Source organism: Saccopteryx bilineata, chromosome 3, assembly GCF_036850765.1.
Source record: "Saccopteryx bilineata isolate mSacBil1 chromosome 3, mSacBil1_pri_phased_curated, whole genome shotgun sequence".
Taxonomy (NCBI): domain Eukaryota; kingdom Metazoa; phylum Chordata; class Mammalia; order Chiroptera; family Emballonuridae; genus Saccopteryx; species Saccopteryx bilineata.
Window position 1 is genome coordinate 317,859,136 of NC_089492.1, and position 11,982 is coordinate 317,871,117.

Genomic DNA, 11,982 nt, shown 5'->3' on the forward strand with positions numbered 1-11,982 from the left:
TGAACCGGCGACCTCAGCATTCCAGGTCGACGCTTTATCCACTGCACCACCACAGGTCAGGCTTATTTGTTAGTTTTATTGTTTTGTTTTTTGTTGAGTTTTTTTAGGGGGTTATCAGGGTTATGTTGGCCTCATAAAATGAGTCAGGAAGCATTGCGTCTTCATAAATTATCTTTGAAGAATTTTGTTATCAAATATTCCTTTTTGTTTTTCAACTGAAAGGAGGGGAAAGAGTGAGGCAGACTCTCACATGCACCCTGATGAGGATCCGCCCAGAAACCCCTGTCTGCAACCATGGTCTAGCACTAAGCTATTTTTTAGCACCTGAGGCCAAATACACACTCCAACAGAGTTGTTTTCAGTGCCTTGGTTGACCCAGGAACCAGTCTAGCTACTGGCTGCTGGACTGGAAGAGAGAGAAAAGGGGGAGAGAGAGGAAGGAGAAGCAGATAGTTGCTTCTTCTGTGTGCCCTGATCAGGTATCAAATCCTGACATCTATACGGTGGGCCAGTGTTCCATGCGCTGAGCCATAGGCCAGGGCTGATATCAAATAGTCTTTGAAAGTTTGGTGGAATTCTCTAGTGAAACCATCTAGTCCTGAACTTTCATTTTTGGAAATTTTTCTAATAGTTGTTTTAATTTCCTCACTGTTAGTTTGTCTATTAAGATTTTTCACTTCTTCATGATTCAGTCTAGGAAGATTATATATTTTGAGAAACTTATTTATAACTTCTAGTTTAATTGAATTTGAAGTTTTAAAAAAGATTTTATTTATTCATTTTAAGGGGTAGAAAGAGAGAGAGAAATAGATGGGGAAAGAAGCAGGAAGCATAAACTTCCATATGTCCTGAGCAGGCAAAACCCAGTTTTCAAGGCAACATTTCAGGTCAATACTTTATCTGCTGCACCATCACAGGTCAGGCTAGTTTAATTGAATTTGAAGGCACATTTCTTTCATAGCATTCTGCTATGATCTTTTGTATATTGGTGATGCCAGTGGTAACCTTTCTTCCATTTCTGCTTTTGTTTATGTGCATCAGTTTTCTTTTCCCTCAATGAGTCTAGACAGTGGGTGTCAATTTTATTAATTTTTCAAAAACCAACTCTTTGTTGTATTAATTTTTTGTAGGCTTTTTGTTCTCTATTTCATTCAACTCTGCTCTAATTTTTATTCTTTTATTTCTTTTGCTGACTTGGTCTACATTTTTTCTTTTTCTTTTTTTCTTTTCTTTTTTTTTTTTGTTCTTTATAATACAATGTTAGTTTGGTTTTTTGGGGGCACTTCTCTTGTTTTTTGAGATACTCTGTAATGAGATTAACTTCTCTCTCTTTTTATGGCATTTCTCCATCCCTGAAGTTCTGATATGTGGTGCCATCCTTTTTTTTTTACTCTATATCAGTGATTTTCAACCTTTTTTTTTTATGGCACAAACACACATTAATTACTAAGTCAGTGCCCCTGACTAAATACAACCATTTTCATCTCGTGGCACAAATAAATTAGTTACTAAGGAAGAAGAGGTCAGGGTCCCTTTTTCTTTAGTAATTAGTTTATGAGTGTGTGAGAAACAAAGGTTGAAAATCACTGCTCTATATAATTGTTTGATCTCATCTTTAATTTTTCTTTGACCCAATAATTAATATGTTGTGTTTGCTTCTTTTTTGCAGTGTAATTCTAATTTCAAAGCATGTGGTTAGGGAATATGCTCTTTATGATTTCAATTTTCTTAAATTCTTAAATATAGTTCTTTCTTAAATCTTCTTAGATATAGTTCTTTCTATAATATATATAAAGTTATCCTCATTCTTGAATATACAGCTTCTAATTTTACCCTCGATCTGCTTTGAGTAGTAAAAACACCTTTCCTATACTCTTGTGAGCCACAGCCCTGCACCCTCGCTGCAAGGAGCTCTAATGCTTATGATTCAGTGCAGAGTAGTTTGTGGTAACCTGTCCTCTATGATGGTCTCTTGATGAATGCCTTTTGGTGGCCTCATTATCCTGGAGCTTGGTGTTGGGTGAAGAGAGCACCATCACCAGGCCTTTGGTAATGTCATGGCATGGGTCTCCTGTATGATGGTCAGGTTGTCAGGGCACTCAACATAAGAACTTGGGATCTGTGCTATGCATGCAGAGTGTGTGGAGTGGGGAGGGGGGGGATGGCATGTGAGGCAGTCACATCAGTGGCAAGGTGGGTGCCATGAGATATGGGAAGGACACCTGTGGATTTAGGGTGCTGGAGCATGAGATAGAGTGCTGCCTCCTTGGTGCTGATGGGGGCACCAGCGTTTAAATGACTGGTAATTGTGGTGCCTCTTCCCATGGTTTCCTGACTTCCTGAGTGAAAGCAATTCCTCTCCTTCAAGGCAAGAAATATCTGGGAGGGTGCTTTGTGCAAACAAGGTGTGCTTGTGCAGTGAAAGGTGGACTTACCTGGGTGCTATGGCTTTCCACTCCAGTTCTGGGCAGTGGGACCAGGTTGGGGGGTGGCAATGACACAGCTCTCTAGGATAGCAGTGGCTGTGCTCCATCACCAAGGGATCCCAGGGTCCCAACAGCACCTTCTTTGATCACTCCTCCTCTTGTAGTGTGTGTCTGTGTGTGTGTGTGGGGGGGATGTCTGTGCCCTGACACCTAGCACCCCCTAGTGGGTTGCACTGTGAGTCCCCAAGCTATTGTCACCAGAGCTGTGCCCAGGCATTCCCTCAGTGACATACAGATGTGCCCACATTTTAGCTCCTGGTACCTTCCCCATCACCAGCCCACTCCCCAACAGAAAGCTCAGCTCCAGCAGGGTTTTCCAAGGAACCTGGAAGGTTCCTTGCAGGTCAGGGCATGGGGAGGGGACCCAGGAAAAAATTATGATAGGAGATTCTCCTTGGAAAGAGCCTTCTGTGGAGCCTGGCACATCTCTGACTTACTTGGGTTCTAGGCAGTTCTTCCCATTCTCTCGCTTCCCCAGTTACTGGTGACAAGAGGCAGTGCAGCCATGCCTGGCCATCCCCACCCACAACCCTGACTCCCATATTAAAGTTTTCAAAGAGGAAGGGGAGCAGGGACCCCAGCACTTTATACCCTAAGTGGAGGGGGCAAACTGGAGGCAAGTAGGAGAGGAAGTCCCTGTGCTGGGATCCTAAAATTCTTTCCTAGTGGTTCTGGCCTCACAGGCTTGGAGGGGAGCAGGGTTTTGAAATGGAAAGCTGGGTTTGTTGGTTCCCATGAACAAGTAGAGGGTACTGAATAATTAGCAAACAGTGATGGGTGGGGAGCAAGGAGCCTGCTTTGTTGTTCCACTACAGTGGCCAGTTTGGGGCCTTGAGAAAGAACTGCATTTTCATCCGGCAGGGCCTCCCATCCTGACCAATGGTTGTGGCCTTCATGTTCTGCATACTCCAGAGGAGAGGAAAGGGTGGTGACCCTTTGAAGAAGAAGAAAGTAGCTCATAAAACAAGGCCGTATAAGAACTGTTGATCAATAAATAAAATTTTAAAAAGTGGTTGATATCTGAAATCTTCTAGGTACTTATGAGAGTTGCAAAAGTGTCTTAACGTACATCAGTTATCAGTCAGATAAATACAGGTATTACAAAAATAAAGAGAGAAAGAAAGAAAAGAAGAAGAAAAGAATATCCAGCTAGCTCTTGAGGATTTAACACATGTGCACCACACTCTGGGCATGAGATAATATTTATCAATGGAGGGGAGATTTGAGTAGTGTTCTCAGTTGAATAGTCTGTGTTCACTCACTTGTTAGACTTGTATTTTCCTGATTTTAGTTAAAACTAAATGGTCAGAACTTAAAAGTTGCAAACATGTTTTTCCAGTGGCAGAGCAGCAAGTTATCCTGTACCCAGCAAATGGAGCTCGAGGCCTTGAGCAGATACACCAGCCCAGCAAACCCAGCTGTCTTCCCCCAGCTGACCTTGGTCTTGTTGGCCTCTGGCATGTTCTTCACTGCCTGGTTCTTTGTTTATGAGGTCACCTCCACCAAGTACACTCGGGACATCTACAAAGAGATCCTCATCTTCTTGGTGGCCTCACTCTTCATGGGCTTTGGAGTCCTCTTCCTGCTGCTCTGGGTCAGCATCTACATATAAGCTCCCAAAGGTTCCACAGGGCAGCTTCACTGAATCCTTGCTTTTATAAATTAACTTTTTTACTGTTGCTGGAAGTGTCCCACCTGCTGCTCACAATAAAGGCAGATGTGTAACAAATAAATAAATAAATAAATAAATAAATAACTTAAAAGTCATAGGCATGTCTATGGAAATGCAGTGTGTCACTTTTAATCAGAGGCAGGTGTTTTCTTTTTATGGCAATCTCACAAGTCCTAATATTGAGTTTAGAATCACCCGGTTTAAATATCTTTGAATCAACTTGAGGTCAAAATCAAACCAAAGAACTCATCCATTTTTCCTTAGTTGTTTTTTTATGGCTTTGGCATCAGAGTAGAGAGTAAGGTGATTGTTTAACAGCCTAGACAAGTCACTTATAAGCTGATGAAAACCACAGGGCAGTTGTTAGTAATAAAAATTTTCAAGTTTAGCTAAGCTATGCTGTAGAATCAATAATTTGGTTGGTGTGAAAATGGTTTTTGTACAGATATTTTGAAGTTCTACTCATACATTGCCCCTGCTTTAGTATTACACTGTTTAATAAAAGAAGATGAATTCAAAATATTTGGCTCTTTGTTCTATGTACATTTTATTCCCCCACAGTGTTGATTACTCAGTCACTTGTAGTTTAAAAATCTCTCTGGGTGTGACTAGACTATTTGTTTATCTAATTGATTCAGAAATGTATGCTGCTTTTTTATTTATGACCTCAGAGAACTTAATACTTTATCTTAAAAGTAAAAGTACTTTTGTAGGCCTTTCCTGTGGCATCCAAAAAGGGCACAAGAGAATATTTTTGTTAATAAAAAACTACTATTTTCTGACCTAGGCAGTTCTGCTTTTTAGAACTAGATTGCTAAAGCTCAGTAGCCTCTCTAGAGACACTTTAAAATATTGTATTTGAAAGTTGCAGTGACATAACAAGTTTTTCTACATTCTTTCTGTATCATCCCTTAAATTGTGGGTCTGATTTTCTTTTTTGATCTGCATGTGTTTTTATAAAATAAACTATTTCATATTAAAGTGCAGTACCTAGCCTGACCAGATAGTTGCACAGTGAGTAAAGCATTCACCTGTGATGCTGAGGACCCAGCTTTGAAAGCCTGACATTACTGGCTTAAGTGCTGGCTCACCAGCATGAGAGTGGGATTATACACATGACCCCATTGTCCCTGGCTTGAAGCCCAAGGTCGTTGGCTTGAGCAATCAGTCACTGGCTCAGCTGGGGCCCCCTCCCAGTCAAGGCACATATGAAAAGTAATCAATAAACAACTCAAATGCCACAACTATGAGGTAATGCTTCTCATCTCTCTCTTTTCCACCCTCCCTGTCTCTCTCTCTCTCTTTCTTTTTTTCTCTCTCTCAAGAAAAAAAAAAGAAAAGAAAGAAGGGATGAAGGGACAGAGGGAGAAAAATAAATAAGAGATAAAAGAAAAGTTGAAAAGGAATAAACAAAGGAAGGAAGGAAGGGAGGAAGGAAGAAAAAAGGAAGGAAGGAAGGAAGGAAAAAAGGAAGGAAGAAAGGAAGGAAGGAAGGAAGGAAGGAAGGAAGGAAGGAAGGAAGGAAGGAAGGAAGGAAAGAAAGATGGTAGAAAGAAAGAAAGGTGGAAAAAATAAGAAATTAAAACTATAAAAATGCTTTCTCCATGATGGACCTCTGACAGAATTCTCTATTTTCAGTTTTTAAGAAATAGACTTTGACCACCCTGATTTTTCTTATTTTTTTTCTTGGTTTGGTGTGCCCATCAGAGTTTATTTAATTAGCAATGTCCTTAAATCTGAAACATCTTTTAAATTTTAGCTTAGTTGTCACCTTTATGTGATGTCTCTAAACCCTCTCAGGAAGTATTGCATGCCTTCCTCTGGGTTCCTGTATTCCCTCAGATGGCACTAAGAGCAGGTTAGACATTTGTCTTTTATTAGAGTTGCTGCCATTCACAGAATTACTAATGTAAAATCTACTAAATATGAAGCAGGAAACAATAAACATCAAGAGAATACGCTTAGTTTAGAAAGAAAGCTAGAACTCAAATTGAAGCAAGTATTGATTAGTAGTATAAAACTTTGAATGGAAAGTCTATAGGGAGTGGATTGAAGTAGCTTGCTTTTAGGAGAGGGGTGACATTGAAGGGTTACTTCAAGATTAATTGAATAGAATAAAGGGGAAGCACAGAGGAGTGGAAACACAAGGAAAACAACTAGAAGTCTGTGCAGTCATGTTGGTGTGCAGTGAAATGGTTTTGACCTAGTGAGACCAAGAAAAAAGTGGATCAACAGAGATTGGTATTTGGTTGATTGTGATCGGAAGAAAAAAGTGTTAAAGATGCCTTTGTGTGTGACAAAGCTGACAGCCACCATGCCTGTGGACAGGTCTTCAACTAGCACAATTCAGCCTTCTGGCCTGGCAAAACCAGAGATTTCAAGCTAATGATGGAAATACTGAGTTACTTGGGCTGCTCTTTAGTACCAATCATGGTTTATGGAACTAGGTGGAAGGAGGTGATTGATAATAAAAGGAAAGATTTATACATATTATTCAGGTCAATTCAGGTCTTTCTGGAACATCCTGGGAAGATAGAAGAGAAGTTGCCTTTTTCTCTTGGCTCCATTGCACTCATTTCAGAGGGTTTACTTGTCTAACTACAGCCCCTCCAGCTCCCCCCTCCAACACCCGCAGATCGGACAGCTGTTGCCTCTTCAGTAGCCAAGCTTGGTAGGTGTAAATTTACTAAGATGTAGATCCCTTGTGACCTTCTTCTTGCTCTCTTCACTCAGTGAGTGAAGTAGAATTAAAGAAATAAAAAATAAAAATAAAAAGGTTGTTACTGGTAAATAATAAAGAGTAAACACAAAGTGTATGAGAATAAAAGATAAACACATGTAGCTCACATTTCTGCTCCTGTGCTGTTAGGTTCATCATGACTTCTTAGTAATGTTTGTTCTGTTTTCCTGGTAGAAGTCAGTTTCCTCATCTCTGTGGTTTTCTTATCCTGACCCTGGTCTTGCTTTTTAAAATGTGCACAGCTTGCAGGCTCAAAATCGTATTTCTTGATTAGACAAGGAGATTAAATATTTAAAGTGGAAATGACACTCCAAGACGCACAACTGTAGTCACTGTCAGACCCATGTGCTCCTTGTCCCTTGCTTCTTTATCTCATCACACTACTCTTCAGGGAATATCATAGAAGGCTGTTCTTTGCCACTATTTCTTAGAAAAATCTTCTCATTTTACAGTAGACCTCCCATGAAAATCTGTTTTTAGTTCCTGTGAACTAACTTGGGATTTTATAATTGTTCATTGCTTAAGATCTCAAAGCAGACTGATATTTTTAGCCTGTGAAAAATATTTAACCAAGAGTTTTATATCATCCTTCATAACATCTGTCTTCTGCAGAATTCTGGAGAGGTTTCTCATATAGTTTTAAAAGAACAATTTAGAGAAGTCTAAATATTACAATTTGACATGGTCAGAATAGATTTTAAAATGATAAAAATATGGCCCTGGCTGGTTGGCTTAGCAGTAGAGCATTGGCCTGGCATGTGGAAGTCTCAGGTTTGATTCCAGGTTAGGGCACATAGAAGAAGTGACTGTCTGCTACACCCCCTCTTATCTCTCTTTCATTCTCTCTCTCTCTTCTCCTCCTATAGTCGTAGGTCAAATGGTATGAGCAAGTTGGCCCCGGGCACTTAGAATGGCTCCATGGACTTGTCTCAGTCACTATGATAGCTGCATTGCAGAGTAATGGAGCAGCGGCCCCAAATGTGCAGAACATTGGTCAGTAGGGGGCTTGACAGGTAGCTTCAAGCTGGGATGTATGCAAGAGTTTGTCAATCTCCCCTTCATTCACTTTATATAATAAAAATTATAGAAACACAATAAATGGTGTGGTCTCAAATGGTGTGGTAAATCATTGTCCTCTGAACACATTCTGAGGGACTGAGTGCAGTTATGACTTTGAAAATCTGGAGCCAAACTTCAACTTTCCCACTGAGTTGGCAATTCCACCCATTTCCTTCAGTGTGCAAGGTGAATGGAAATTCATTTCACTGTCTTTCATCTCACTGTTTTGTTTTGTTTTTTTAATTTTTATTAATTTTAATGGGGTGACTGTCGGGAGCCGATCCACAAATGCTGGCTAACAAGGTCCCAGCAGAAGAAGATCCACAACTGCTGGCTGACAAGGTCACAGCAGAAGATCAAAAACTGCTGGTTGACAAAGTCACAGCAGAGAAGACCAATGGCTGCTGGTTGACAAAGTCACCACAGAGGAAAGGCACAATGATACTTCCCCCTTTGACCTTTTGAATTAATCTGGCCTTATATCCCCCCTTTTCTGGGTGTGTGCTATCATTTATGGCACAGGGATAATAGTACCGTGCTTTCCCTGCAGATTCGTAGTAATATCTTTGGAAATGAGACAGAGGGTGTGAGTTCCACAGAAAAGCCTGTAAGCCCCTTGGCCTGGGCTCATAGGAATAAGAGGCTGGCTATAATATCCCTCGTAAAGGGTTAAGTTTGTAGGAGAATTTCTTCTTATTAATCATGTTAGAAAAAATAGATTGTGACTTATGAATAGGTAGGAAACAGTAACTATACACAGAAGCACCTTTCAGCCTTCACTTAATTCATTACTTTACCTCCCTAGCCTTTTCATGTGGTAGAGTAGAGAAACTTTCCTTTCTTCTTGCATACCTGACCTGCAGGTGGTGGAACACTCTGAGAAGAATAAAGTTAGAACTTAACTAGTGTATGAATATAGTAGATAAATAAAATTTGACAAGACAATAGGATCTTAGGTAAGGTAGAGTTATTAATCAGTACTGACCTTTTAGAAGTTTGTACCAATATTGTTATTGCTATTCAAGTTATTGTATAAATGTACTTTGAATGACTTACCACCTGATTTTTAGCTTATAGAAATGAATTAACTGTTGCCTAGAAATATGTAACCATAGTGAAACAAAAACAATGATTAATCAATGTATTCTGAATACCATGTGATTGTAACTTAGTGTGTGTGTATAAAAATAAAGCTAGACCAGCCATTGGCAGAGATGCCTGGCAGTAAATGCTAATGAGAAAATAAAGAGAAAAAAAGAATTCGGCTCTCTCACTTGATTCGTGGTGACGCCGTCTCTTCCTGTGGGACTCCTGGTTTTTCCCCGGGGCTGGACCCCGACAGGTGACATCAATAAATCAGGGTACATATGTTCAAAGAAAATATGTCCAGGTTATCTTGTCATTCAATTATGTTGCATACCCATCACCCATTTCAATGCTTTATGATCAGAAAATATACTTGGTACAATTTCAATTTTTTTGAATTTGCTGATGTTGTTTTTGTGGCCCAACATATGGTCAGTTCTTGAGAATGTTCCGTGTACACTAGAGAAAAATGTCTTCGGGATCTCTCAAAGAAAACTTTAGAGTAGCCTGAACAGGCTATGGTGCAGTGGATAGATTGACAAACTGGGATGCGGAAGACCCAGGTTCAAAACCCCAAGGTTGCTAGATTGAGCATGGGTTTATCTGACTTGAGCAAGACTGCAAGCTTGAGCCCAAGGTTGCTGGCTTGAGCAAGAAATCACTTGGTCTGCTGTAGCCCCTCAGTCAAGGCACATAAAAGGAAGCAATCAATGAACAACTAAGGTGCTGCAACTAAGATTTGGTGTTTCTCATCTCTCTCCCTTCTTGTTTGTCACTATTTGTCCCTCTCTCTGTCTCTCTGTTTCTTTCAGACACACAATAAAATACTTCAGAGTAGTCTTAAATAATATCACCCCCTATAGGTGTACAGTACTGATTGGGCTATCTCCATAAATTGTCACGTTTTTATTAACAAGCAGTACAGATAGAAACACAAAACTATACACACACATTTGCCCCTCAGAATTCTTAAAGTTGCATCATTTTCAGTTCAGGAAGGGTGTGAGCTTCTATCTCTTTGTTTGCCATTATATCAAGTCATATAAAATCAACAGGAAGCTCATTTTTTTATTACCCTTATGTATTCTTCTAGAAAGTTTTGTTCCACTCAATTGTCTGTTGAACTAAAAACTTAACAAACTGAGCTGAACTCTTGCTAAAAGAGTCAGAGGCTGCAATTTAGAGCCTTATCAGTGACAGTTTTAGTGTCTTTGTTCCTGAAAATAAAAACATAAACTTTCTGATAGTATTCAGTTATAGGACCTTACTATTACATTTAGAGATTTTAGTAGCAGCACAGTGTACAAAGAGTCTAAAATTTTGGGGATGTCAACAAAACTTGCATTAGTAATTTTTTAGCTGGTCAGTTCACCTCAACTCTGAACTGTCATGAAGCTGGAAAAGAAGCCATAATGTTGTGGGATCCAAAGAAGAAAAAATTAGAAGTAATTAATAAACATCATAGAAGGGACCTGAGTCTGAGTGTGGAAGAGTAGGCAAGAAGAGATACTACGTGCAAAGAAAAGTGCCAGAATATGATCCTATCAAATCATTCTCACCAAGGTAAGTTTTAGCACAGCTATTTTATCTTCAGAATAATCCTTGCACCTTGACAATGAAGAAATATCTACAGCAGAAATGGCAATGAGCATTACCAAAGAAATTGACCCAAGGTTCCCAATTCTCTTTATCTTAATAGCCAAGGCTGTGACTCTGGATTACTCTTTGGGGGATTAGGGATGTACTCTGTAGGCTCCCTAACCATTGTCTCTTATGCTTAGTTTCTCTAGAAATTATTTTACCATTTGTAATCAATTGATTGCCCAATGATTCTGTGGGTACACCAGCAAACCACTAGAACCAAAATTATACAGTTATGGGCTTTGGTTATTCACCTGTGAGCTTGTTATCCTAAGCTATGAGAACAGCTGGGATAGTCTAAGTAGCAGTTCTGGCTCCAGATGTTTCACTTGAGTGAGTAATGATCTCTTTAAATGCTTTGATGGATTTAGTTGGCTGGCTTTGCCCCAACTCCTCCCCTTTCAGGAAGATCTTATAAAATTATTTTTAGTTACCCAGCTTGGCATTCTGGAGTATTTATTTTGTAAAATGGCATTTTATTTATAATCACCTTAAATTTTTATTTTACCATTTTGCACAAATATAGAGCATTATTCACAGCAGTGGAAGAAACCTTACTGTAGATAATAACATGGCTACTTAGACCCAGGAAGGCCCCTGACTGAAGGCAAAGCCAGACACCTTTTAGTTCTAAAGCCCTGAAGGAAGAGAAATTCTTCACAGCATAAAAACAAATTCACTTGAAAAGATTTTTAATTTTTTGTCTAATCTGTCATGGTGCAGTGGATATAGCACCAGTCTGGAATGCTAAGAGCCCAGATTAATAATTCCAATGTTGCTGGCTTGTGCGAGCAACCCAGTTGCTGGTTTGAACATGGGATTATAGACCCTATGGTTGCTGGTTTGAGCCTAAAAGTTGCTGGCATGAGTGTGGGATCATATACATGACCAAATTGTCCTTTGCTTGAGCCCAAAGACTGCTGGCTTGAAGCCCAAGGTCACTGGTTTAAGCACAAGGTGGCATGCTTGACCATGGGATCACTGACTCAGCTGTCCCCCATTCAAGGCACATAAGAGAAAACAATCAATGAACAACTAAGGTGTCACAACTATGAGTTGATGCTTTCTTATCTCTCTGTCTCTCCTCTCACAAAATAAAAAGTTCTTTGCAAAATCATTGCTTTAGATGGTGAGGACTGTGAGACTTGTGAGTACTGGACATTTGTCAGAAAAACGTGAGAGTCACTGAAAAAATCATATTCATTTAAAAAGATTTGCAGATGCAGCTTTTGCCAAATGGGTAATTGTTTACAAAGAAGCCATAAAATTTTTCTTCAGAAACATAGCCATCTTGAACT

At 39.7% G+C, this 11,982-nt stretch overlaps 1 pseudogene; it reads left to right on the plus strand.

Annotated features, from left to right (window-relative positions):
• The first annotated feature begins 3,858 nt into the window (after nucleotides 1-3,858).
• LOC136329349 (transmembrane protein 258 pseudogene) lies at nucleotides 3,859-4,198 on the plus strand (annotated as a pseudogene).
• The last annotated feature ends 7,784 nt before the right edge of the window (nucleotides 4,199-11,982 follow it).